Raw genomic sequence first — 27346 nt, 5'->3', positions numbered from 1 at the left:
CAGATTTTGTTTATTTGTTTGACAGAGCAAGAGAAAGAGGGAGAGAGAATCTCAAGCTGACACGTGTCGCAGAGCCTGACCTCGTGTCGCAGAGCCTGACACGAGGCTGCGTGATCATGACCTGAGCCCAAACCAAGAGTCAGGTGCTTAACTGAGCCACTCAGGAACCCAACTTTTTTTTTTTCCCCCAAGATTTATTTATTTACTTGAGAGGGAGAGAGAGGAAGAAGAGGAGAAAGAGGAGGAGGAGGAGAGGGGAGAGTCTTAAGCAGAGTCTTCACTGAGCAGGGAGCCGACATGGATCTCACGACCCTGAGATCACGATGTGAGGTGAAACCCAGAGTAGACCCCTCATCGGACTGTGCCACCCAGGTGTTTCTGTGTGCATCATTCTTAACAAATTCGTCACCAGCCTCTTTGGTGGCCCATTGTACAGAGGAGGACACCGAGGCTGGAAGAGGCACTGGGTGTGCCTGGCATGGGGTCTTTGCAGGGCACCTGGGTGGGTGGGTGCCCAGATCTGGCCCTCCCCGGACTCCCATCACGGCCGCACAGAAGCCCGGGCTCCGACTTCCAGCTCCGGTCAGCAGGGGGAGGCTGTGCTGCATCTGGCGGCAGCCCTGGGTGCAGGGGCTGGGGGCGGGTCTAGGAGGAGAGCTTCCAAAGCTCCTGATCTGGGAGCCCTTGGCCTAGGGTGGCGAAGTGGCAGCCCTGCCGAGGCCCAGAGAAAGTCAAAGCTCCTCAATCAAGGCTCTGCCGGCTTCTCCTGCGCCGCGTCACCACCTGTCCTCGTCCTCCACTACGGTGTCTTTACAAGTGCTCTTCTCCTGGCCTGGGCTGCCCTTTTGGTAGCTTTCTCCCCTGCCAACTCCTCGCCGTCCTTCAATAACTGCCTTCAATGTCGCCTCCTCCAGAAGCTTTCCTGGACTTCCTCCATCCCTAAAAGCTCCATTATACCGCCTGTTCTTTCATTTTTTTAAATATTTATTTTTATTTATTCATTCATGAGAGACACAGAGAGAGAGAGACCCAGGCAGAGGGAGAAGCAGGCTCCCTACAGGGAGCCTGAGGCAGGACTTGATCCCGGGACCCAGGATCACCCCCTGGGCAAAAGGCTGACCTGCAACTGCTGAGCCCCCCAAGCGTCCCCTATTGTTTCATTTTTTGTTTTAAGGGGGGGCATGTGTGGAAACCACCTGTGTTCTCAGTACCTGGTGCATAATAGGATGCGGCACACGATAGGTACTTAGTAAGCAAATGGACAAAACTTATCCCTCTGTGGAGGAAGGAGGGTGAGCGACTCTGTGGGGTGGAAGTAGGTGTGGGGGACACAGAAGATGAAAGGCTCATGCTGCAGGCCTGCCCAGGGAGCCCTAGGGGTGACCTAAAACTTCACTTCCCGGGGGGGGGGGGGGGGGTGGGGGGGGCAGGAGGCTCCAAGGAGGTCTTGGCTGTGAAGGAGCTCCGGGCATCTGTGGGGTCCCTGTGCGCCCTCGTACCTCTCAACTTTGCCTTGGTTCCCAGGGAGGAGAGAAAGATCAGAGAAGGAGGGGGGCGGCCCAGGCCCGGTGAGGGGGTGACGGTGCAGGGGGGCCCAGGAGTGTAGCCTCAGAGTGGGCGGGACTCGGGGTGCCTGCGTGCCCCCGCGGCCTGGGGACTCCCTCTGGGTGGATCCGACCCGGTGTCGGCCTCGGCCTCGGAGACAAGTGAGCCGACGTCCTTCCAGGGGAGGGTACCCGGAGGCCCGGAGGCCCGGAGGGAGGCAGGGTTTGTCCAAGGTCACAGCGCGGGAGGGGTCGCCGTCCTCCACCCCGCCCTCCGCACGGCAGGTGTCCTCAGCAGGGCCCGCCCCGCCCTCCCGGGGTCCCACCTGCGGCCGGGCGGGGCGGGTGCTCCCGGGCCGCTGTCCCTTTAAGCCCGGGCGCGATGCTCAGCCGCCGCCAGGCCGGAGCCCAGAGCCCCAGCGGCCCGCGGAGCTCCCGGACCCCGGCCCGGACCCGGGCTGGGCGGCGGGCGGCGGGCGGCGGGCGGCGGGCGGCGCCCCGGGTCCTGCGGGGATGCGAGGGGCGGCGGGGGCGGCGACGGGCAGACGGACGGACGGCGGGGAGGCGGAGGACGCGGCGCGGAGCAGGTGCGCGGAGGGCCGGAGGCTGGGGAGAGGCGGGCCGGGGCGCGCGGGGGGCGCGGGGGGCGGGGGCGGGTGCCCGGGGGCGGGGGCGGGGGCGGCGCGCTCCGGGCTGGGCGGCGCGGGAGGCGGCGCGGGGCGCGGGGCGCGGGGCGCGGGGGCGCGCGGGGGCGCGCGGGGGCGCCGGGGAGCCGGGAGCGGGGAGCCGGGCCCTCCCGCCCCACGCACACGCGGCGCGCGCACGGACACGCGCGCACGCCCTCCCGCCTCGCCGCCGCCGCGGAGCCGAGCCCTGCGGAGCGGACCCCGAGCCGGAGCGGGAGCGGGAGCCGGAGCCGGGGCATGCGGGCCCGGAGCGGAGCGGCGCGCCCGGTGCGCGCCCCGGACGGTGAGAGCGGCCGGGCCGGGCGGCGGCGGGCGGGGGCCGCGGGGGCGCAGGCCGGGGCGCGGGGGGTGCCCGGCGGCGGCGCCGCGTGCGCGGCCTCTGATTGGGCGGGAGCCGCGGGCCGCGGTGGGGGTGGGGCGCGGGGGGCGCGCGGGCGGGGCGCGCGGGGACGGAGGGGCGCCCGCTCCCCGGGTGCGTGACCGCGCTCCCGCCCGCCGCGCCGCCCCGCCGGCCCCGCCGGCCCCGCGACTCGGAGCCGCTCGGGGCGGGGGGAGGGAGGGGAGGGAGGGCGGCCCAGGGCGGGGCTCCGGCCGCGCGCCCCGGGGGACAGCGCCCGCAGCGAGGGCCCGGGGCGCCCCCCTCCGCCGCGGCCGCGCTCCGCCGGCTCCCGGGCCCGGGCTCCGGTGACTCCGGCGGGGTCGGGCGGGGCCGCAAGGTCGTCTGTGCAGCGGGGCTGAGGGCGCGGGGCTTGGGGCGGGGAGCGCGGAGACGTGCCCTGCCTGGCCGTGTGCGCCCGCGCCTGCTGCTGCGGGGACCGGCGGCCGGACGGGTGGGACCGCGGGGGGGGGGTCGCTGGACCTGGCCCGTCTCGGCCCCTGGGGAGGCGCCCGTCCCCGTCCCCGTCCCCGTCCCCGTTCCCATCCCCGGCCCCGGCCCCGGCCCCGTCCCCGTCCCCGTCCCCGTTCCCATCCTCGGCCCCGTCCCCGTCCCCGTCCCCGTCCCCGTTCCCATCCCCGGCCCCGGCCTCGTCCCGGTCCCCGTTCCCATCCCCGGCCCCGGCCCCGGCCCCGGCCCCGTTCCCATCCCCGTCCTCGTCCTCGTCCCCGTCCCCGTCCCCATCCCCATCCCCATACCCGTTCCCGGCCCCATCCCCGTCCCCCATCCCCGTCCCCATCCCTGGCCCTGGCCCCATCCCCAGCCCCGTCCCCATTCCTGGCCCTGTCCCCATCCCCGACCCCGTCCCCTTGCCCGCTTTACTTGCAGACGTGCCCCCGCGCGCTCTCCAGGGTAGCGCGGCTGTGCCCCCACCGTGCCCCCGCCCCTTCCACGCTGGAGCCCCCCCCCACGCTCCTGCCCCTCCCGGCCGGTGCTGGCCGCCGCAAGGGACTTCCTAGGCCCCCTCCCCACATGGCAGCCCTACCCCTGCGCAAGACCGGCCCTGCACGGTGTCCCGGAGAGGGTGGACCGGAGGCCCCCACCCCGGAGGCCAGGACTGCCCCTCTACAAACGCTCCTTGCTTCCAGGGCAGGTTCTTCCTCCCCTGGGAAGTCTTCCCTGATTGCCCCTTGAATCCATCCTTCCAGCTTGGGTTTCTGGGTCAGAGCAGCCGGGTTCCCCAGCCGCCCTTGCTCTGTGCCCCCCCCCCCCCCCCCCCGGCTCAGCGTGGGAGCCGGTGGGGGTCAGAAGCCGAGTCCTCAGCCTGCGTGTCAGCGGGTGGGGTGTGATGCTGGACTAGGACCTACCCGGCTCTCTCGGGGGGATGGTAAGATTTTGTTTGACCAGCTTTCAGGCTTAAGCCTTGCCCTTGCTTGCTCATCCCCCTGGAATCCATCAGCCCCTTGCAAGAATGCAAGGCCCGTGGGCACATTTCCGCTCCATTTCACAGAGGAGGGTTTTGGGCCGAGATGGAGTGAGGAGGACTCTAGGGTCAGGGTAGCCCCTGGTGCCAGGAAGGCACCCTTTAGCCCTGGGTCTTGGTGCGGTGGACAGGGTCTGCGAGGGCACGCAGGCAGCAGGGCTCCGGCTGCCTGCCGCTGGGAGTCTCCTGGGGCAGCTGTCCTGCCGCCTGTGACCAGCGCCCTCCCGGGTGGGCAGGAACATGGGCACAGCCACTCTTGGCCTCGTTCTCCCTGCCTTGACTTCCGGCGCCTCTTGATCCCGGCTTCCTTAACCTTTGCTTCCTGGATTTGGGGCTGGGGTCTTCCTGGGCTCTGCTTGCTGGTTTGCAAACCTGGCTTGTGTGGAGCTCAGCACTGGGATGTCGGTATCGTTCTGGGGGTCGGAGGGGTACCCCCACCCCCACCCCCACACCGGCACCCTAGGCTAGGCCCTGGCATTGCCTTCCTGCGTGGGCCCTGGAATCCTTCCTGACCTTTAGAGATCTCCATCCTAGAGCCCCAGGCGGGCCAGGGAGCTCACTCGGGCCAGGGAGCTCACTCGCAGGGAAATGGGGTCCCCCACAGAGGTGTAAATGTGCACTGGGGGGAATGGAGTCTGGTGGCTCTTGGGACCACTTCCTTCCCGGCTGGCCCACCTTAGGTCCAGGAAGCTAGAGTAGCTCTCAGCCCCACTCAGGCTTCTGTGACACCCCCCCCCCCCCCGACCTGATGGCAGCCGGGACTCATTCCCAGGGCCACGTTGGCAGGGAGAGCTGTTGCCCAGGAGTGACCAGAGCTCCTTCTGGGGTCGGGGTGCCAGTGGACCCTTCAGCCTCTTTGCTGGTTTCATGCTCAGAGAGCCTCGCCCTGCCTCTCCCAGTCCCCTTCTGCCCTGCTTTCGCTCAGTGGCCTTTCTTTCCCATTGTTTCTTTTGTTTCTCTCTCTCCCTCTCCATCCCCATATGGCTCCCTGAGCTCTGGACTTTTGCCTTCCTGTGTGTCCACTGATGCTCCGGCTGACACCCAGGTGGCTGGAGCATGGCCAGGTGCCCACTTGGTCCCACCCCTGCCATCCAGGCTCGCCTGAGGCCCCACCCTGGTTCTTCTGGCCCCCTTCCCACCAAAGGATTCCTGCAGGCTAAGCCCACCATTTGGGGGTTGCAGGCCAGGGGGACGGAGAGAGCAGGGTACTCCTTTGGCCCGTGGTCTGTGCTATCAGGGGTGTGAATCCCAGCCAGGTGCTTCCAGCCCCTAGTTGCTGCCTGTTCCAGGAAGAGCCGCTCCCCCTCAAACCTCCTGTCCAGTGTGGCCCCTCCTTTTGCTGTCCAGCCAGTCCCTGATCCTGCCATTGGGATGTTTTACATTAGAAAGATATTATATTCTAATAAATTCAGTGATAAGTCGTTGGGTGGGCTGAGCCTTGGGGTGATTTGTGGGGGAGAATCCCCTGACCACTCAAGCCTCCTTTTGGGGGAACTGGGAGCCGCTCTGGCCACCCAGAGTCTCCTCCACAGGCTTCTGGGGTGCAGACGTCTGCTCTTGAGAACCATGCCCCGGGCTTATTCCTTGAACCGTTCTAGGACTGAACCATTGCCTAGAATCCCGCAGTGGGGGCTCACTCCACGTTTAGGGGCATTTCCTGGTTTGAGGCCCAGACTGAGCACTGGGGATTCTGATGACAAGCCTGGGTCCTTCCCTGGTTGGGCTCTGAAAGGGGACTCAGGTATCCCCACCCCAACCCCTGGGTATGAGACCGAGTGGGCTGGGCAGCCGCAGAGGTACACGAGAGGGGTTGGCGGCTGGTTATCGCAGGTGGATTGGGAGGCTGGTGCATTTTGACCTGTTCGGATGTTTCTGGCACTTGGTAGAAGCTCAGTAAATACGTTGACTACACGAATGAATGGAGAACATGAACCAGCGAGGGCTTTCCAGGCAGATGGCACAGTCCTAGCATGGCGCCGTGGCAGGAAGCACCAGGCCTGGGTGGAACGTGTTTGCAATGCAGTAGTTCGTGCAGGGGCGCAGCACGCATGGAGCAGGTTGGCATGAGACAGGAGGATCCTGACTGCCCGACTGAGGAGTGAGAGCTGATTCCATATTGGGGGTTGCAGGGTTGAAGTGCTGGAGGTTGGTGATTTAAACCGCTCCCTCTGGTGGCTGTGGGAGGGGTTGGCCCGAGAGAGCCAGAGGCAGGGAGGCGGTCCTGAGGCCACCTGCTGTGGGAATCTGGCTGGTCGTGAGGGCAGCAGCGGGGACAGGCCCCAGTGCATCTTCTGAGGATGGCCGAGGGGCGGGGCCTGGCTTCCTACCCCAAGAAGATGGAGAGATTTGGCCATCCTTCCAGGGTTGGGCAAGGCCTCGAGTATGTCACAGGGCATAGGGAGGTGTCAGGTGTCCAGGACTCAGCCCCTAGTACTGGCCCTCCCACTGTGTGCGCTTGACCAGGTCTCTGAGGTACCCTGGACCTCTGTTTCTATGTCTGTAAAATGAGTAAGTGTGTCTCCCCGGAGACCTGAGGTGAGTTTGGATAGAAGTCTGTGACCTTTGAAGTGGGCTACCAAGAGACAGGGTCGAGGGCTGGTCACACTGCTGTCTGACAGAGGAAGAGTTTGAGGCCCAGGGAGTGGGGGGGCGACTTGAATGAGGTGGCAGATCAGGTTGGGGACAGGGCGTTCCGGCTTGGGGTTTTCCCGGCTGGGCCTGTGGCCTGCCGGGCAGGGGTGGGTGGCGTGGCCACGGCCTCGAGGCCTCTGCAGAAGACGTCCTCAGGCAGTTGGTTCGGCAGTCCAGCTGTCAGGGAGCATATGGGGCCATATGGCCACATAGGGGAGGCGCCAGCCGCTGAAGGAGGGTTAGCGGCTGCCATCCTGGCCTTCTGGATCTATGTGGGCACTGCCAGCCATCAGGGTCAGGGTAGGGGAGGCCAGAATGGAACCTCAGTGTCCACGTTGGGTCTTGGCAGATGGCCCAGTCCTAGCACCCATCTGCCAGGGCAGTCAGACAGGCGGCTTCGTGCCCAGGGCTGATCCAATTAGTCCAGGCCAGCTGTGCCAGCCACCCTGCATGCCCCACCTAGCTCTGACGGCCCTGCGGCCCTCAGGTCGTGGGGTGCTACAGTGCATCTGATGTGGAGATGGGTCCCCGGAATCAGCCTGGTGTGGTTAAAGGGCCTGGGCATGGACCTGGGTTTGAATCCTGGCTTAGCTGCTTCCACACTGGGTGAGCTCAGGCAAGGCCCTTCACTTTCCTGAGCCTCGGTTTCCTCATCTGTACCCTGGGAGAAGGATACCCACCTCGTAGGTGCGGCGTTGTCATACCTGGAAGGAACACGTGTAGCAGCTCTAGCCTGATGCGTCCAAGAATCTCAGCAAGCGTTGGTTCGTGTGTGTTCTCTGCTGGGAGAAGGAAGTGAGTCCTGAAGTAGAGAGAAACCTTATTATTATTTTCCAGAACAAAATGCGCTTTGTGGTTTTCCGTATCTGTGCTCCTTCCCTCGTTCAGAGGCGTTCTCTCGCGGCGGCGGGGCTGCATGGTAGTCGAGAGCCCGGCCCTGCCGCAGATGAGGACACCGGCAAGGAACTCTCTAGAGCCGGCCCGTGAGTTGCCCGGTTTCTGGACTCATGGTCCAGGACGCTTGCTCACGGGTATTCCTCCCAAACCTGGGGGGAGAGGCTGGGGACGAGGAGGTCTATCTTCGAAGCCCGTGTGGACCGAGCCTGGCAGTTCTAAAGATCCCCCACCCGGCTCTGCCTTGGTCGCAGATCCTGGGATAGCCCTCAGGGTGACAAGCAGCTGGTCGCAGCTGGGGTGGCATGGGTGCCACCCCGTGGGGCAGCATTCCTCCGTCGCCCTCCAGGCCGGAGTAGAGAGGAGTGGAGAGGCCCGGACCGCGCTCGGGCGCAGGGCTCAGCCTTCTGGGGACGGTGGGAGGGCGCAGGCTCTCCCCCTGGCCAGCGCTGCGACCTCGGCCCGTCTGCGTCTGGCCCTCTTGGGACCCTAGCTTCCCTCTCTGTAAACTGGGGATGGTTATCTCCGGGCCCGCCTCCCAAGGCTGTTTCTGAGGCTCAACCATAAATACAGATTTTTCTACAAACATGTTGCTCCACGCGGATGCGGGAGTCGCCGTCCTGCAGCTGATGGTCCTGTGATGGTCCAGTGATTCACTCATGGGCGCTGCTTCTGGGCCTGGCTGTGCGGGCTGCAGCCGTCGCTTCTGCGGGGATAGAGAGGAGCAAGCCAGCCCTCGCCATCCCCCAGGGCCGTGCAGCCGCAGGGAGCGCGCACTCCCAGGCCCACGCCGACCCACGCTGGCACGCGGCACCTTCCGGGGCTCCCGGCCCTCCGCCCAGCCACCTCCCTCCGGCTCCTCTGTGCGCTCGGCCGGATGCCCTGCCGTCCCTCTCACGGGCGCTGTGGCTTTCCTTTCCCCCAGGACTGGCTGTGGCTTTCCCTCCCGGGGGGCCTTCCTGCAGGTCCCACCCGCCTCGGGACTCAGCCCATGTGCCGTGTATAAATCCCCGGCTCGAGGTAGTTGCTTTTTCCTCCGAGCTGTGCACCTGCTGTATGCAAGGCCTAGCATTCGGGAGGCCCGTGACCCACGGTGGTTTATGGCCCTTCATGGCCCGGGAATGCCTTGGTGGCAGGGGTGGAGCGTATCCATCCTGGGTCCCTGGCGAGTCCGGGCAGCTGGGGCCAGATGGGCTCAGAGGAATGAGGTGCGTCCTTCAGGTGCCGCTGGGTCCTGCCTCCCGGGCCCGGGGATCTACTGGGAAGGCACCTGAGTGATGGGTGGCTTTTCGGCTGAGGTGCTCCCCACAGACACAGCCCTTCCTGCCCCTGGAGGCTCCACCGGGCTGGGGCAGCGGCGCCCTGTCACTGGCCAGATGTAAGTCTCCCCAGTGAATTGCGTGGCGTTCGGCAATTGGTGATCGATTATTTGGGGCCCTGATAACTCTTCTACCCTCGGTCGGTAGAGGTGGGCCCACGGCGTTGGTGTGGGTTGGCGGGGCCTGGCTGGGAGATTGTGACCACGGTCGTTCACTCCTGTCCCGGAAGCTCCATGGAGAAGAGCCAGAGAAAAGGGGGTGCAGGCTACCCTCTGTCTGAGCCGCCAGGGTGGGGGTGGAGGGCTGGAGAGGAGGGGTGACTGGGGTACAGTCTTGCTCACTCCTGCCTCCCTCCGTCCCCGCCTTCTCGGGTCAGCCTCCAGGCTCATCTGGCCCTGAAGCTCCGTGATCCCATCCGTTAGGCAGGGATCTCAGCCTGTTTGTAGGGCAACCCTGTGCCTTTGAGTGGGATGGCCAGGCCGTTGCTGACTTGTCCTCCCTGGTGCTTAATGGGTGGGGGCCTTCTGAGGCTGGGAGAGGGCGGTGACCACCTGAGGACCGAGCTAGCATCACAGTCCCCAGCCTGCTCTGCAGAAGGGACAGGGAGATGGCAGGTGGGGGGCGGGGGGGTGGGTGGGAGAGGACGGTTGCCTCGCCCAAGTGCTGTGTCTGGCTCCTGGATGTGCTGAGGCCTCTCCGTGTGCAGTTAGGACTCTGTGGAATTCGTGCAAAAGCGATTTCTAGGGAAACCACATAAAGGAACTGGCGGGGGGGATGTTTAACCTACTTGAGAGACCTAGCTGCCTTTCAGGCTCCCCAGGAGCAAGGGGCATTGTTTGTGGGGCTCTTCGCTCACATCACCGAGGCTTTCTTTTTTTATTTTTTATTTTTTTGACTTTTTCTTAGGAACGTTTCCAAACATACAGAGAGATAGAATAGAATAGGGAGCCTTATATACCCTCACCTAGATCTAACAATTGTTGACATTTTGCCACATTTTGCCCTATCCTTTTCTTCCCCCCAAAGTATTTTAAAGTAAATTATAGACATCATGCCATTTCACCCCTAAACATTTCAGCATCTGTCTTTTAAAAAATAAGAGCATTTCTGTTTAACCTCAATTGGTCATATGGTTTCTTTTCATTTTCTTCTTGAGAGATGAGGATGCTGAACCCTGAGAGGCTGTGGCCTGTCCAAGGTCACAGAACGGCAGAGTGGGGGGCCAGGGTGGGGGGTGTAGGGAAGAGAGGTGGGACCTAGAGGAGTCAGCCCAGGTGTCTGCCCAGGACTGCAGAGTAGGGAGGGGAGGGGGATGGCCCTGCCTGGAGCAGGATCCCCCCCTTTTTGGGGGGCGTTCCTCTGGCTCAGGCTGGGGTTCTTCCTGGAAACAGGAAGTGACTGTCTTTTAGGTTAATCTGCTGTCTTCCTTTTGTTTGCTGCGGGGATTAATCAGGAACTGCAGCGTCAGGAAAATCTAAAACAACTTCTTGTTTATTGTTTAATTTAGGAGAATGTTATGAGGCTCTGGCCATGCAAGCAAGGGGAGCTCCCGCCGGCGCGAGAAGCAGGGCTGCCCCCCCACTAGCCGCCCTGGAGGGGCACTGGGGAAGGCAAGGGGGTGGCCCGGTAGGAGGGTTTAGGGTCCCAGTCTGGACTCTCAGGGGGTGTCTGAGGGAACGGGGCGTGTGTGATGTGCTCGGGGCTGAGCCTGAGATCTGGGCTGGGCTACAGCCTCTGTATCCTCAGAACAGATGGGAAGTGAGGCAGCAGAGGGCTGAGCTCCTGGCGTGTGTGCAGAAAAGGGGGAGCCCCTGGCTGCCTCTAGCCATACAGAGGAGCTGCCTTTGCTCTCCTGCTCTCCTGCTGGGCCCACTCTTCCCTGGGGACACCTGCACGGGTGTGTGGGGGGGTGTCTCCTGCCAGCGTAGGGCAGGTGCAGGGCTGGGTTTCCTTGTCTCCTTGGGGTCGGGGGTTCCTGCCCCCAGCAACCCACAGTGCTTGGGACTCCTTATTCTGCTGTTGGTGACTTAGTATCTCTTGATTTTGCAAGGATCACAGAGGGTCCCAGGTTTGGAATCGGAGGAAGTTAGAACCGGAAGGCAGCCCCAGAGGCGATCCCATTCTTGCTACGGGTTACAGGAAGGGAAGCCGAGGCACAAGGCATGGTTACCCTTGTCTCAGGGCTCACAGTGAAAAGCATCGTAGGGTCTTGGCAATAGGCAGGTGTCTGGCTTCTCGATCCCAGGATCACCTGCTTCTGGGCTCATGGTTCAGGCAGACCAGCGCTCCCGCTGCACAAAGGGGGGGAGGCGGGTCCAGCTGGGGAAGGGCTGTCAGCCAGCCCAGGGGGTCCAGGGTCCCCTCTCAGGGCCTGCCTCCCGTGTGTGCGCCGCCCCCACACCTGAGCACACGCACACACGTTCACACGCATCTAGTCACTTACCAGAGGGGAGGATGGGTGTGCGGGTCAGGAAGAAGGCCTTAAGGGGGTGTCCTGAGGCCCAGCCATCCAGGCCTGGGACTGGCCTGCGCTTCTCCCATCTTTGCCCCACAACGGGGAGAGCCCTGATCAGTGCCAGGCTTACTGTTGGGCTTATTTCTTGAGGACGGGAGGTGGGGCAGGAGGGGCCCCTGGGAAAGCAAGAGACTGAGACATCAAAACACTTTCTGACCCCTGGCCTGTGGTCCTGTGGCGCTACCAGAGGTATGTCAAGTGTGCACATTCTCTGCAGTTGGGGAAGGAGAGGAAAGCAGCCCAGCCTTGGAGGAGCGGCTGGATGGGGGCTGCTGACCTGGGTTGTGTCATCACCCCTCCTGGTACAATGGAGCAGGTCAGGGGCCCCTTCCGCCCCAAGAGTGAGGCCGGGAGGACAGGGTCTGGGCTGGCAGTTAGCCTGTGGCTGGACCTTCAGCCCCCGTGTGTGTGGGGAAGGTGGGCTGGGAAGGTCAGAGCAAGGAGGGGGCAGGTGCTCGCCACCCTCTCCCCAGCCCTTTCCTCTGCTCTTCCAATGCTGTAGGGGTGGGGTGAGCACGGTGCCTGGAGTCCGGGGGGCGGGCAGGTGGGACAGAGCCACCCTACGTCCCCACACTGACTCTGCTGCAGCTGGGGCAGGGCGCACAACAGTGTTACCCTTATTAGTGCCCGCAGCTGCCCTGCAAGGTGGACATCCTGGAGTCTGCTTTACAGATGAGGAAACCGAGGCTGTACCTGGACTGGTAGGTGCTGAGGTTCTGTTGGAGGCTTCTTGGGAGGAATCCTTGTCAGGCAAGCCAAGTGAGAGGCTCCCTGGTGCTGCGCTGAGGATTGGGCTTCTGGGGGTGTGCGAAGCCCTTCAGAGCCTCCCACACCCTTTGCTCCTAGCTGGCGTGTGCCTTCTGTGCGTTCATCAGGTGACTGCAGGGTGGTAGGGGGTCCCGTGTGCACATAAGTGGGCCATCCCGAGGCCTGGGGAGGTGTGTTGAGGACTGAGCATAGAAGGACAGGGGTAGGTTCGTTGCACACCCCCCGTTGGTCACAGTGTGGGGTGCCTCCCATGCGTTCCCTCACTTAATCCTAAGAACAGCCCCGGGAGGGATGTGCGATTACTATTCCCATTTCCCAGGTAAGGGAGCCGAGGCTCAGAGAGCTTGCAGGACTTGCAGGGGTCACGCAGCTCGTGAGGGGAGGAGCTGGGCTTTGAACCTAGGAATGAACCAAGGTCTGTGCTGCTGCTACAAAGAGGGCAGTTGGATTTTAGGAAGGAGGCTCTGTGTTTGGAGAGAGGAGGCCAAGGGTCAGGAGGAAGGTCCAGGTGAGGAAGGGGTGGCTCAGAGGCCAGGCGTGGTGGGGATCCTAGAGCTGTATGTCCTCGGCTCTGGGTCTGTATCCTCCTCAGGGGAGTGGTGTGCTCTCCTTCCGGCTCCTGATCTGGGCCTGGAGGCCAACAGAGCAAGGCTCCTCAGACGCAGGGCAGCCGGCGGCATCCGGGGCTGAGGGTGGAGGGGAGGCCCGGCTGGGCAGGCCCCCAGGGCCGGCCTGGAGCGCTGGACGTTCTCCGGCCATGTCTGAGGCTGGGGGGGCGGCTGTCTAGTGGCTGGGCTGGTTACTGGCCGTGGGCCGTGGGCGGTGGGCAGGGCGAGAGAGCAGAGGGCATCTGGAGGCTTCTCCCCTCCGTCAGGAGAGGCCGAGGGCCGCGGGGGGGCGTTCATCTTTCCCTGTCTCTGTTCTTTGCTCTCCCTTTCTCCAGTCTCCCAGAGCGTGGAGTGAGGGTGGGGAGCTGGGGGTCCCTGCCCCTCCCAGGCCCCTCCCTTGGAGGCTGTAAATATTTTATCTCACCATCTCTGCTGTGGAAATTGCTGCTTTTAACACCTTTTTTCCCTTTCGCTTGATACAAACGAATGCTGGAAAAATTCTGTGCTGGGCGCTCACTCTCTCGCGTCTGCTTGTGCCCAGAGTCCCCTCCAAAAACTCTAATTGCTTTTAAGCTGTGATAGTTGGCAAAAGCAATTTTCTTTACATTATGGAGAAAGGGGGAAAATCCACCACATTTTCTTCTTCCTTTTTTTTTTTTTTTTTTTCTAACCTTTCATTTTGAGTTCCTCCTCGCGGCTGCTAAGATTCTGGGAGAGAAACGGAAGAGAGGAGAGATGTGGGCTGGGAAGCAGAAGCATCCTTGGAGAGGGCCCTTTGCCTTTCTGATCCTCGGTTTCCCCATTTAGAAGGTGCTCGTGTGTCATTCTTCCAAGAGACGTTCTGCGGCACCTCCCCTGGCAGCAGCTCCAGGGCCTGTGCGTCCCCGGCACCCAGCACAGAGCCTGACCCGCCGGCCGCGCTCCGTTTAGCTCAGTTGGCTGATCGGTAGCAACGCTGTGAGCCGGGCACCTTGCCAGGCCCTGGGGCGCGGGGCGGCCTCGAGAGTCAGAGAGTGGACAGGACCCGCCAGGCCAGCACATTTGCCGCGTTACTGAGTCCTAGGAGTCCTAGGGCAGTGGCTTCTGGGGTACTAGGGGCACGGGGCGGGGGGGAGTGCAGAAAGCTGCCAGGGGGGTCCTGGGCTGCATCCTGAGCGGGGTGGGGGTGGGGGGGTGGGACAGGTGGACGGGGCCAGGGAGGAGGCAATTCCAGACAGGAAAACCTGTGCAAAGACGGGGTGGGGGTGGGGGTGGGGGTAGGGGTGGGTGGTCAGCACTGGAGCCCAGAGGGTGGAGTCAGGCCGGGGAGGAGGGGAGGCAGGGAGGCTGCCCCGTGGGCCCAAGTTGCCTGGAAGGGCTTTCCGTGGAGGTGGGGACTTTGGATGAGGTCCCGAGGGTGAGGAGGGGAGCCGGCAGTAGGGATGGGGGAGGACGGGGTGCTGACTGAGAGGCTGGTCCTGGTGCCCGGGGGGTGATGAGGATGGCAGCGTGGTTTTGAGGCAGACAGGGGAGAGTACCCCAGCCCCGGTGCTCGGCTCCTCTGCTCCTGCTGTGGCGAGAGGCCCCCACCCTTCCTGGACCCGGGTGAGGGCCCCCAGGATAGGCATCCGGTTCCTCACCTTCTGCTGCAGTGGTCACCCAGGTTTGACTGCCCTCACCCCCTCAAGGCCCTTCACAAGGTAAGAGCCTGCCGGCCTCTGACCCTGCAGGTGACCTGAGGGACCGCCTGGGCCACACAGCAGGTGGGAATCGGATGGCTTTGCCCCCTCTCTGCAGGCAGGTGAGGTGGGGGCATTTGACACTGGGTCGCAGGCCGCCTGGTGCCCTCCCCACCCCTGCCCTGCGCTCCTTCCCTGTTTGCAGAGCATGTGGGGCTTTTCAAAAGCATTAATGATAGAAAACGAATTGGAATCGGAGAGGAATCATCCCGGGCCTCTCGGAGGGCCGCCTCTGCCCGTCTCTCAGCATATTGAAGCCAGCGGCCAGCGGAATATGAATGAGGCCGCTCTGATCTGTGGGGAGCCCTCCCCTCCTCCCAGGCCAGCAGGCACTCACCAGCAGCAAAACTGTTTGCAGCCAGGCCAGGGCAGATTCCTCTGGGATGGAGTCACCACCCAGCCAAGGGGCAGGGGGAGCCGTGCCCAGTCCCCTCCCCGCTCAAGCCCTTGATTGGACACACAGCACTGGGGCCAACCTGGGTGGGCTTGGGCACCCATGGCCGCACTGGGGTAGGGGAGGGACGGCTGAAGCTGCCAGTGGTTCCTCCAGGTCTGGATTCCTCATCTGGGTATTCAAGGCCCTTTGCCCTGTCTCCTCCAGGAAGCCCTCTTGGATCGCTGCCCAGCTCACATTGGGTCTTCCATTTGGGGCTTCTGTGGCTCCTGGAAGAGGGTGCAAACCTAGTGCCTGGAGGGGACAGGCAGGTAATGAGTGAGGCAGGCTGGGCAAGATCCAGCAGCGAAGGCGAGAGGCCCGCAGTGGGAAGGCACAGCCTGGGAGCCCCCCAGGGAGCTTTCATACTCGGCTCTGGGTAGCCGGAGCTCCAAGGCCAGAGCTGTCATCCACAAACCAGCGGGGAGCTCCCAAAGGGCTGGTGTCCCTGACACCAGTGTAGGCTGGACACCTGTGCGGGCTTCCTATCCAGCATTGGAGGCCCCGGGACCCAGGGAATAACATGGGGCAACCTTCCCGCTTGGAGCTGGGGAAACTGAGGCCCAGATACGGGTGGTGAGGAGGAGCTCCTGTTCTGTTCTGCGCAGACTGTACATCCATGCAGGCATAACCCTCACAACAGGGGCAGGATGGCAGGTTTTTGTACCTCGTCTTATTTATTTTTATTTATTTATTTTTTTAAAGATTTTATTAATTAATTCATGAGAGACACACAGAGAGAGACAGAGACACAGGTGGAGGGAGAAGCAGGCTCCGTGCGGGGACCCCAGTGCAGGACTCGATCCCGGGACCCCGGGGTCACGCCCTGAGCCGAAGGCAGGTGCCCACCTGCTGAGCCACCCGGGTGCACCTGTACCTCGTTTTAGAGAGGAGGAAACAGGCTCGGGGGACACTTTACGCCTGTGTTTGAATCGGTTGGGGCCCCAGTGCCAGCTGCCTCTTTCTGGCAGGATCATGGGGGTGCTGAGGTGTGCACTGAGTTCCCGGAGGGGGCCGGGGTGCATTTATGCCCAGAGTGAGCCCAGCTGGAGGCAGGAAGCCTGGGATCCTGGCCCACATGTGCCACCAACTCCCTTGAGCTTGGGTGACCTTGGACTGGCTGCCAGCCCTGCTCAGTATTTCCGGCTGGTCTCTGGGCTCCTTTGGCTCCAGGCCAGGCCCATGATGAAGCCCTGTCCTTTTTGGGGTCACTGTCACGTGGGAGATGGTAACTGGGACATCCCAGAAGGGCCCCAGTTAGTCGTATGGGGCAATCAGGGAAGCCTGTTCCCCACCCAAGGAGGAGAGAGGACAGGCCACCACCAGGGGGGAGGGCTGCAGGACTGTACACTCAGCTCTGTGGTCTGGAGCCTCCCCCCACCCCAGCATGACCTTGGCACTTCTGAAAACACTGGCAGAGTGAACCGGCAAGGATACCCTGTGTAGCCTGGGCTGTAAGATGGGGGAAGCCAGGCCTGGTGAGTCCAGGGAGCCTCGGGGTTGCCATTTGCTCCCTGGGGCCTCGCTGGTCCAGCCCGTGCTTACACCCTCACCCTTCCGTGAGGAGGTCACCCCCTCCCAGGGCAGCCGTGCCCTCTCTGCCCCAAGGAGGTTTTTCCCTCCCCGCCGCCACTTGCATGCATTCACATCTAGTTTTGTGTAGTTTCAAGGCTCACAGACTCCCAAGTCCCCTCTCCCTGGGGACCCCAGTTAGAAACTTCCGCTTTAATCATTCCCCATGTGACTTGGATAATGTCATCCTTCCTGCTGACCTAGGACAGGAAGCTAGGCAGTCCCCAGGCCATGCTTGCCCACTCGTTCTCTCCACACACGTTAGCCCGACGCCTTGTCTGTGCCAGGCCTAGGCTGGGCTCCGGCTGCAGAAGAGAGCAAGACCCGCCCCGGGGGCCCTGGGAAGTCATGTCCGTCAGCACTGACAGCTTGGCAGGGGGTGGTCAGGGCAGGACAGAGGTGCCCCCACCCCAGCCTGTTGGGCGAGGCCGCTTGGAGGACCCCGGGGAATGGTCAGGGAGGGGAGGCAGCCCTGCAAAGGAAGCAACAAGCGCAAAGGCTTGGAGGCCTGTGTCTGCTGGGGAAGGGGAGCCCGGGAGGCACTGGGTCAGGCGTGAGGCTGAGGGCCGGCTGCGGATGGGTCTCTGCCTTTTGCACCTGCTTCCGGCCTGTGTGCAGCTCTGCCGACTGCTCGTGTGCCCTAATACACACGCACACACACACACACACACACACAATCCCACTGACTCTAAATGCAGACATGACTGCATGCACGCCCCCCACAGCTCATCTCCACAGACCTTGGCCTGGCTGCCAGTGAGCACTGCACACCCGCACACAGCAGGCCCCTCTGCCTGTAGCCGCGGGCTCACCCATCCTTTTTCTTTGTACAGCGAACCCTGTAAGAGCCTGGGGCTGAGCCTCAAAGACTCCGTCCCTGGAGTTTTGTGCAAAGACCCTTAGGTGTCACCCTACCCCCCGGGCTTCCCCTGAGCCTCGGCCTAGGCTCCCAGGGCACCCAGGGAAACCTCCCGTGCCAGCCCCGGAGGGCCGCAGCCCTGCTGAGAAGCCAGGGGCCCTGGCATTCGCCCCAGACAGTCTGGATTGCCTGTGTGACCTTGGCTAACCTTCTGCTTTGTCAGCCTTGGATTGGGGGGCGGGGGTACGGGTTCCTCGTTTCCAGCCTATGTTCCCAGCCTGGTCCAAGAGCCCCAGCGTCCAGGAGGGTACCTTGGGGCTCCGGAGGCAGAGGTGGAGCTGGATGGGCCCCTTCCCTTTCAGCCGCAGCAGCAGGACTGCTTAGATCTGCATTTTATATTAAGGGTCAGGCAGGATTTGAAGGAAAAACCCATTAACTCTTTATTGATTTTGTTTTCCTGATTACAAAAGAAAATCCAACAACACCATTTGTGGATAAGAGCCCGTGAAAGCTCCTCCTCCTCCTCCTGGGAGGTGTTCCCTGTAACATCTGGGTGTTGTCTTCCAGCCTTTTGGGGCATATACCAACAAATTGCTTTTATAAAAATGGGCTCGTTCTGAAATAGCATCGTACAGCTTGATTTTTTTCGTATTGTTATATATAGATATGCCTCTCTCTGTCGACGGGCGGCGGAGTATTCCCGAGCATAGATGTGCTGTATTTTATTTTATTTTTTATTTTTTTAGATGTGCTGTATTTTAGATGAACATTCCCTTACTGGTGAGCACTGAGGTCACTTCCAATTTCTTTTTTCCTCTTACCAGTGATACTGTTGTAAGCATCCTTGACTATATGTGACTGTCTCTGCTATAGTTTCTATAGGAGAAGCTCCTAGAAGTGGGAAAACTAGTTTGTAGAGCGTGTGGGTTTAAAGCGTTATCCTATAGTGCCAAATTACCCTCCCAAAGGTTGAGCCAATTCCCCCCTCCTTCTAATGGTCTATGAGCGCTCATTTCCCTGCATCCTTGCCAGCACTGGTTGTTATCAATCATTTTAATTTTTCCCAATCTAATGGGCAAAAAATGGTATCGCGTTGCTTTCATCTGCGTTTCCCTGATTGCTAGTGAGATAGAACATCTTTTCATACCTTTATTGGCCAATTGAGTTCTTCCTCTGTGAATTTCTAATTCACTGCCAATTTTCTCTTCTTTTGTCTTTTTTTTTTCTTATTGATTTGTAGCGGCTCTTTGTATATTAGTGATGTTTCCTTCCAGTGTCTCGCTTGCCTTTTAACTTGCGCATAGTGTCTTTTGCTCTACAGATGTTTTAGGTGTTTATGGACTCGGATTTATCAAATTTTCACTTTATGGCTTCTGGATTTAAGGTCTGGCATAGAAAGGCTTCCTCCACTGCATAAGATTTCATTTCGAATAAGGATTTTTATTGCTGAAAAATCTTTGCAGAGCTCTGCTTTGCGAGCTTCCCCTGGCAGCTGCAGTACTGGTTCTGGGGAGGAAGGGATGGCCCGTCCGTCCTTCCTTTTCTATCACTGCCTTTCCCTCGGTCTGTCTGGCTTTGGGGTCGTGGTCATGCGGTATCTCTCATGTGCTCTCCTCCTCCTTTCTGCTTTTCTATCCCCAGGTGGTTTCCGCATTGCACAGCAGGGGGGCAGCCCTGGTGTCCTCAGTGGGTTGAGAAGCTGCAGGGAATGTGACCAGCCCCCCTAGCCTCACCCTGAGTCTTGGGGGCTGGTGAGGCAGGCCCTGGCCCAGTTCTCCCTTTCAGGGCCGCTCACGTCCTGCCGCTCTTGGTCCTCACTGGTGCCTTCTCGGCGCTGAGCAACCTGGGGCCACCCCTCACGATCTTGGCTTCCCTCTGGGTAAAATAGGTCCTGGGAGTCTGCACCAGCTCCTGAGAGACGTGGCCCATGTGGGATGCAGCCGAGCTCTGGAATGTGTCCCCTCGTGCCCTCTTGCTACCAGCCCACCTCCAAGGAACCCAGACACCACAGGAGAGAATCTTTGTGTTATGGACACGGATGGGGACTTCATTCACGAGGGCGATGACCGATGGCCCGGGCTCACTTGCTTTCGGCCCTGTGCAGGGCCCCAGCCCAGTGCAAGGTCTGGCTCGAGGGAGGCTCCCAGGAAAGCAGGAACAAGGAGGGAAGCTGCCTAGCCTGGGGGAGGGGGGGCAGGCCGGGGCCATTCTGGGAGCTCCTTCTGTGTGGCAGGGCGCTGTCCTCCACCCCTAGGGACTGGGGGTGCTCATGGGGAGCAGCCTACTTATGTCTGGCGCTCGGGGCCCCGGGTGGGTTTGGTGTTGCCTCCGTGTGGGCTGTCCGGCGGGGCTGGGCTGAGGGAGCCGCTGGGAGACAAGCCAGGGAGATGCTTTGAAGCCTGGTTCTCCCAGCACCTTCTTTCTGCCCATGATGCCCTGACTCCTCTCTGAGCTCCTGGTGGTAGGTGGGAGCGGTGTCCTTTACGTCTCTTTATCCCAATCACCAAGCACAGAATAGGCCCTTACCAAGACTAGAATGAATGAATGAGTGAATGAACAGATGGATGGAAAGCTGGGGATGTTGGGTAGAGGATTCAGGTCTGGGGAAGAAGAGATGTGGGTTCTGGGCTTGACCTTTTGGCTGACTTGCTGGGTGACCCTGGCCCTCAGTCTCCCCATCTGTCCAGTGGGCGTGGGTCCCTCAAGCTCTGCGGCTCTGTGACCATGCTGACCGGAGCAGGCGCAGGCCTGTACCCCTGTGTCTCCCCCTCCCCCCCCAGTGCCGTTGTCTTTGATGGCAGTGTTTGCTCAGCACCTGCCGGGTGCTGCCCCTTTGGTGGCACCCAGGAGTGGCGGTTTCTGTGGAGGTCTCACGTCCCCAGGGCACAGAGCAGCTCTGTTGAACACCCAGACCTCGGTTCCTGCAGGCCCCCGGGCTCTGCTGAACACGCAAGGAGCTGGGAGGGCAGGGGGAGCCCCGAGCCTCTGTGGTGGTCTCCTCCCCCCCTTGGCCCGGGGGCCTTGCAGCTGGGATTTCTGTCGTTTGAGGAACTCGGCAGGCAAGCAGGCCCCGGGTCTGGGGGAGCGCTTGGCTCCCACTGCGTCTCCCTGCCCCAAATCATTGTCATGCTCTGCCTGTGGTCCCATTTCCATAGCAACTCCTTGTGATGCCACGGAGGAGAGTGGGAGCTTCGGGGAGGTTTGGGGAGAAGGGAGCGGGAGGCCCATTCATTATCTTGGAACACGGCAGCCAGGGGCTTCGGGCGGCGCCGTGGGATGGCTTGCCATGCCAAGCTCAGGTGGAACCGGGCTCAGGGCTGGCAGCCAGGTGGTCTGGAGGCCCGCCAGGAGCAGGGCTGTCCAGATTGGCCTGGGCCTGGCTGGCTTGTGCCAGTCCACCTGGTGCCAGCTTGGGCGGCCGCCGAGGGCACCCCTGCCTGGCTGGGCCTGGCCTGGAGGACCCCGGCCCAAGAGAGCCCAAGCTCCGCTTACCCACCGTCCTAGGCTGGCACCGCTGTGTCCTGTCTTGTCCTTTAGGAACAGCGGCCTTTGGAGGGCACTGCTGGGGCTTGCGGGCAGCAGGGGCAGCGTTCAGGGCTGGTCCCCTACAGCAGAGGCCACCTGCCGCATGGCTCAGTTATCAGGTTAGGACAGCCAGGTGAGCCCAGAAACCTGCTCGGGGCCCCTTTCTCAGCCCCATTCTTAGAGAAGTGGGCAGCCCTGAAGCAAGACGACTCTTGCCTCCAAGGAGGCCTCCGTCTTAACCTGCCTTGTAGATGGGAAATGGCAGCCTTCACAGCTTAGACTGGATGGGGTATTGATTTTGGGAAGGACCGGAGGCCTTTGCTGTCTCCTGCCCACATGATGGCAACCACCTCTGCACCCCATCCATCCTTGCGTCCCATCCGGAAGGCCTCGCGAGTCCTCCTGGGGACGTGGGCCTGTGATGGACGGTGCCATGTGGGGAACCCGGAGGGAAGGGAGGAGCCATCCTGGCCCTCCAGGGGCAAGGGGGGCTGCTGGGAGCCAGGCCCCCTGAGACGCCAACTCTCTGCCTTTCCCTCCACCTTCGAGCTTGAGCCAGTGCTGGAGGCCACTTGTCCCTGCTCCTAATCCCTGTCTTTGTGTTGAGTCGCATTTGAAGGTGGGTTTCCCCGCACTCTCCAAGCCACACATCTGTGAAGTCCTGGTTGTTGTTTTGAATATGCGGGAGAATAAACACATACCCAGGAGAATACAAGCCTTTGTCCGTGCACCGTCTAGGCTCCCCTTGAGCCTGCATTCACGGTGGCACGTGTCCCACACTTGGAGAGCGCTGAAGAGATGGGCGCCTCTTGGCAACAGCTCAGAAAGGGATTCGGGGCCTCATCTGAGAGGTGGGGGAAACCAGTGCCAGGCAGGGAGCTCAGCCCGGGCCGCACAGCTGGCACGCAGGAGAGCGGCTCCGTGGCCTGCCTCCTTGGCCTTCCAGCCCCAGGCCTGTTGGCAGGACCTTGCCAAGGAGATGGAGCCGCTAGTGCCCTCCCCCCACTCATGGGAAGTTGCCCTTGGAGAACCTTTGGTGAAGAAAAGAACCAGGAGAGGTGGAGAGGAGGGGGTGGTGGGTGGGTGGGTCCTTGGGAACCAGCACTGAGAGCTCAGGCCCCAGGAGAGGGCCCCTGCCCCCTACTGCTCTGGCCGCACCCTCTCTAGGGTGGGCCTCAGGCCTGCCTCCGGGCAGGTGCTGGCTGGATGCCGCTGAGTGCCAGGCCGCGTGGCCTTCTCTGTTTACCTCCTCCTGGACCAGGCAGGAGCACCAGTATCCCCATTTTATGAAGAAGGGAAGTGAGGTTCAGAGACTTGATCATCCCAAGGTCATAGAGCCAATGGGTGGGGAGGCATAACCTTCAACTTGGGGCCAGAGACCCCCCATTCCCAGGTCCCACCTGGCCCAGCTGGTGGCATGTGAGTGTGTGTATGTGTGTGTGGGGGCTGCTGACCTCCTGGCAGGTGCAGTCAGACCCATCTGTGCGCCTGGCCTCCCACTGCCCCTCGATCTGCCCCCGTGGCCTGGCTCTGGCTGACGGCTCATCTCCTCTTTTTCCTACAGCCTCCTGTGCCCACAGGCCCTGAGGCTCCCATGCCGGCAGGGCAGAGAGGGCGACTGAGTCAAATCCAGGCTGACCCCAGCCCACTTGTGTTCCCCAAACGCCTGCCTGACCGGAGGTAAGAGGCCGCTGCGGGGACCAGGGCCGATTGGGGGTAGCATGGGCCTTGGCGGCAGGTGCGGGCCCCGGGGAGAGGCTGTAGGGAGGCCACGGAAGAGCAGTCTTTCTGGGGGTGCCCCCCCCTCCCGCCCCTTGTGAAGCGAGGGCTGGGAGGTTCAATGTGGCAGTGCCGCCTTCCGCTGGCCCTTGCTACGGCGAGGCTCTGACAGCAGGTCAGAGGCTGGGGATGTTCACGCGCCGGCTGTTGGGTTCCCGTGCGGTGTGGGAGGTCACTGGTGGTGAGCCGGGGGGCTCTGTTCTTGCTACTGTCACGTCGTGGCCAGATGTGTGCATGACTGAAGGGGAGAGGGGACGTGTCGATGGAGACAGTCAGGGGCCAAGAAGCTGTCAAGAGACGTTGGCACGGACTCCAACGTGCGCAGCGTAGCAGAGCTCCTGCCGGAGTCGCCTGCAGATCCGACGCCGTCGGGCGGGGTCAGGCTCACAGGTGTGTCCGTGTGCCGAGGACGGGCAGCCAGGTGACCTTGGCTGTGTGTGAGCGGAGGGTGGCCTGTTGGACTGTAGCATGCGGAGCGGGACTCCCAGAATGCGGGGGGCGATGGGCCCTCTCCCGTGTCCCACGTGGGGCGAGTACCGAAGAAGCGGTGGATGGGCAAGGAGGGGGACCTGGCGTGCTCCTGACTTGTCTTCTGGCTGGCTTGTGACCTTGGACGAGTGACTTCTCCTTATCTGAGCCAACCCACTGTTCTTGACAGGCTTCTGGGACCAGGCGAAGGCCGTGGAGGGACTTTGCTAACTAGAAGGAGCCCCAGGGAAGGCTGGGGCATGTTGGATGGAGCGTCGTTGCCATTTTCAGGGGAAGCCCCCTCGAAGGCTCCACGGGGCAGTGGGCCTCAGGCCCCTTCTCCTGAAGGACTAGGTGGCGGTTCTGGTGCGGCCAAGGCTCAACCTACCCTGTCCTGCCACCCGGGAAGCTGGTGGGGTGTGGCGGGGAGCAGATGGCTGGGTTTCCTTCTGGACTCCGGGCCTTGCTTTGAAGTCCAGTTATCTCTATCAGAATATTCCTGCTAATCAGTCAGTTCTGGGTGGGTTGAACAGCTAATTAGCCCCTCTGCTTTAACCTGTAATTACTGCCAGGAGCCCGGGAGCGGGGATGTGGCCAGGGTTATCTGCAAGGCCGCCAAGGGCGGTAGGAGGGCTGTGGGCAGGGGCGGCAGAGAGGCGGGGAGGCTGGGCCCTACCCGCAGGCTCATCAGGGGCCACAGCACTGCTCGGGGGGACTGTACCGGGCAGTGGGAATCCCAGCGGGCAGGGGTGGATGCGGGAGGTAAAGTGGGGTGCAGGCTGCTGCCTCAGCGGAGCTGGGGGGCTTAGCGGAGGGCCTGCTGGGGCTGAGCCCTGAAGGCTAATGGATTCTTTTAAAATGTTCTATTTTTCCGGTTATAAAACAAACAAACAAACAAACAAACAAAAAACCAAGAGCATGTGTTTTCTATAGAAAACACGAGCATTTGGGTGTTTTGCATGTCAGTCTTTTACCAAATATGTACTTATGACATAATTAGGATCAGATTGTACTTTCTATGTCCTATCTTGCTTTTTGTCCTTAATACCACACCAGGAGCGTTTTCCCATCATGAAATGCTCGTCTGTAATGTGATTTTTGAGGGAAGCATAATGTTCCAGCCTGTGCGCGGCTGTTGCGGGTGTGACTATTCCGCTACGTATTTTGATTGTTTCTGGTCGTGTGTCATTACAGAGCACCTGCTGGGGCAGGATGATGTGCGTGAAGTTGGGTTGGGCAGAAAGGTTGGGGGGGGGCCCGGGCTCAGCAAAGGTGCAGAGGTGGGGGGGTTCGGGGGACTTGAGCAGGGCCACGGCTGGGAGGGCGCCTCTGACGTGCGCCGAGGGGCTGGCACCGGACCCAGCAGAGCTCCAAGCACCAGAGGAGGCCAGGGTTTGCCTTGCTGCCTCCTGCCTCTCGTGCCCATGCCCCCGTCGTCTCCTCCATGCCCCTGTGATTGGGGCGGCGGCGGGGGCGGGCAGGATGGGCAAGGTCGAGGGGCCCAGATGCCGCGGCCTGGACTTCCCGCCCACTGGTTGGATCAGGGCATTGAAATCAAGCCCTCTGTCTCTGGTGAGCCCTGCCTGGTCTCTGTCCTGCAGGAAGGACGCACACACCTTCTGAATGTTTAATGACGCCGGAATCCGAGAGCCTCCCTCGGTCCCCCGAGCCTAACTAACCCTCAGTGGGAAGTGGGGGATGGCCCCTGACCCTGGGGGGCCAGGGAGGGAGGCTGGGCCTGGGGTGCCACTTTCGGGAGGCTTCTCTTACCTCCGGGCCCATCCCCAGGACTCCAGAGTAGACAAAATTAAAAAAAAAAAAAAAACCTGTAATAAGCCAATACTTCCCATAAGGGAGTAATAAGTGTCATGGGGAAAAATAGAGCAGAACCCGGGAGCGGGCAAGCGGCAGCCGTCCTCTGCAGGGTGCTCAGAAGAGGTCCTCTGCAGGGTGCTCAGAAGAGGCGCGTCCGCTGAGGTACCCCTGAGCAGAGGCCCGGGAGAGCGGCCAGCCCTGGGCTGCAGGCAGCCTGTGGTGAGGAGGGCTGAGAAATAGGGCTTATAGGGCCTCGAGTTAGTATGGACGGCGAGAGCTTGGCTGAGGCTACCACTCACTGGCTCGCGGGGGAAAGGCTGGGGAGGCACCAGCGTTGCCCAGAGAGAGCCAACGGGCCAGGCCTGGGGTGCGGAGTGGCTGGTTGGGGCAGCCTGAGGATGGGCTGCGGCTGGGAGGGATCAGGGCCAGGGAGCAGGGTGGGTTGGGCAGCCTTTGACCGAGCTAAGCAACGAGGGCCAAGGATGGGTTTGAGGGGTGACGAAGAGTGGTGCTCCGAGGCGGTTCGCTCGAGATGCAGGCACCCGGGCGGCCGCACACATGGGCACGTAAGGCTGCGGCTGGGCTGGGCTGGGCTGGGTGTGTGACAGAGGGAGTCGGTGGTGCTCTGGGGGTGTCGGAAAGCTCCTGAGGCTGGACCAGGTCTCAAACGGGGGCCTCAGGGCTTAGGGTGGATCCAGCCCACCCCCCCATGGGGTGCCCCTTACTCCAGGCCTGCGGACAAGCTCTCCAGAATGACCCGCCCGGAGAAACTGCCACCAGCTCCCCTCCCAGCGACTCCTCCCAAATGGCCTAAAGGTTGGCACCCTCTTTTGTGACACTTTTCTGGCCACTGCGGGCAGGGACTGAGGTGCTGATACTGGACCCAAGCCTGTCACCACCAGCCAAGTCCCACGCCTTCCAGAACGCCGCCCCAGCTCTCCTGCCCACTTGGGCCCCTTTGAATGCCCGTTGGTGCCTTCACCTCGTGCACTACCCTGTCATTTGGCTGTCATCGTCCCCCCCTTGTCTTGATCTTTGCTCTTCTCATCCTCTCCTGCCTCAGTCCTGCCCGAGGACTGCCCCTGCCCCATGCTCATTACCAGAGTTCTTCCCAAATGGAATCCTGCTCCACGCCTGGAGCTCTCTGGGCCAGGGCCCCCAGCCTGGCTCTGCATCAGGACCACCCAGGGGGGGCCCATCAGGGCCTTCTGATACAGAGTCGCTGGGGGAACCTGGGAACCCGGGAACCTGGATAGTCAATAAGCCTCACGGTCACTTCTGAGGGCCAGCCAGGTTGGGATGTGCCGGCCCAAGCCAGACTCAGGCGGGGGGCGTGCAGGTGGCCCGGGAGCATGGCCTCTGACCGATCCTTGCAGTCTTGCAGGGATGGGGACCTCATTCTGTCCAGGCCAGCCCGGGCCCTGGAGGCAGCTCTGCTGTGCACATAGCCCCTCCTTGTGAACCGGCCTCCCCCAAGCCTCTGTGGGTGGGTCTCGGCTCCACATGGGGCAGGAGCTGTTTGGCACTCAGAAGCTCTCCTTTCCTACTCCCAGGGCCCCGGGGGTGGGGCGGACTTGGCAAACTGTGGGGACTCAGGCGATGTCTGTGGCTTGATGGAGGGCTCACCTCCCGCCACCTCCACCTGCCAGGAGCAGCTCCCGCTGTGTTCACACCGTGGTCGCGGCCCCACGCCTGGCTCTCTGTGCACCTCTGCGGACCTAGCCATCACCATGGGTGTTTCAGGGCACGTTCCTCGTCTCATCCTTATCACGGCTGGGTGGAAGGTGGATGCTGGCATCCTGTTGATTCTAACAGGCACTCATCGGGCACCCGCTGTGCGCCGAGCGGTGTGCTGGGGAGGACGGGAACCCACTGTGGTGTAGGGAAGGCGGGGCCCGTCCAGAGCCCCACTGCTGCGGTGGGCCTGGGTCAGCACAAGAGCGCAGGTAGGTCTGTGCCGCAGGTTGCTAGGTCCGGTGCACAAAGTCCCACACACGGGTGGGGCCTGCACAGAAATTTGTCGTCTCCGGGTCTGGGAGGCTGGAAGTCAGAAAGCATGGTGTCTGCAGGGCCATGCGGGAAGGACCCGTCCATGGCCTAGATGGCCGTCTTTCCTGTGTCTCGCCCTAGCATCTTCCTTCTGTGTGGGTCTTGAGTCTTGTCCACATCTCCTTTTATTTTTAAAGGGCACAAAGCCATCTGAGATTAAGGGTCCACCCTACTCTGCTGTAGGCTCACCCTAATTAATTAATTACACCTGCAATGACCCAGTTTCCAGATAAGCTCACATCCTGAGACACTGGGGTTTAGAAATTCAGCATGTAAATGGGGGCGGGGTGGGGGGACACACGAT

At 61.8% G+C, this 27346-nt stretch overlaps 1 long non-coding RNA gene across 1 annotated transcript in view; it reads left to right on the top strand.

Moving 5' to 3' along the window:
* The first annotated feature begins 2074 nt into the window (after positions 1-2074).
* The window catches only part of LOC121485499, a 44461-nt gene continuing 19189 nt past the window's right edge, over positions 2075-27346 (top strand). Inside the window, exons 1-2 of the long non-coding RNA XR_005986300.1 lie at positions 2075-2131; positions 22496-22611. This is a non-coding gene — a long non-coding RNA (uncharacterized LOC121485499). The remainder of the gene's footprint in view (positions 2132-22495; positions 22612-27346) is intronic.

The sequence above is a fragment of the Vulpes lagopus genome, chromosome 2, assembly GCF_018345385.1.
Source record: "Vulpes lagopus strain Blue_001 chromosome 2, ASM1834538v1, whole genome shotgun sequence".
NCBI classification, from domain to species: domain Eukaryota; kingdom Metazoa; phylum Chordata; class Mammalia; order Carnivora; family Canidae; genus Vulpes; species Vulpes lagopus.
This window is presented reverse-complemented; position numbering and strand designations above follow the sequence as displayed.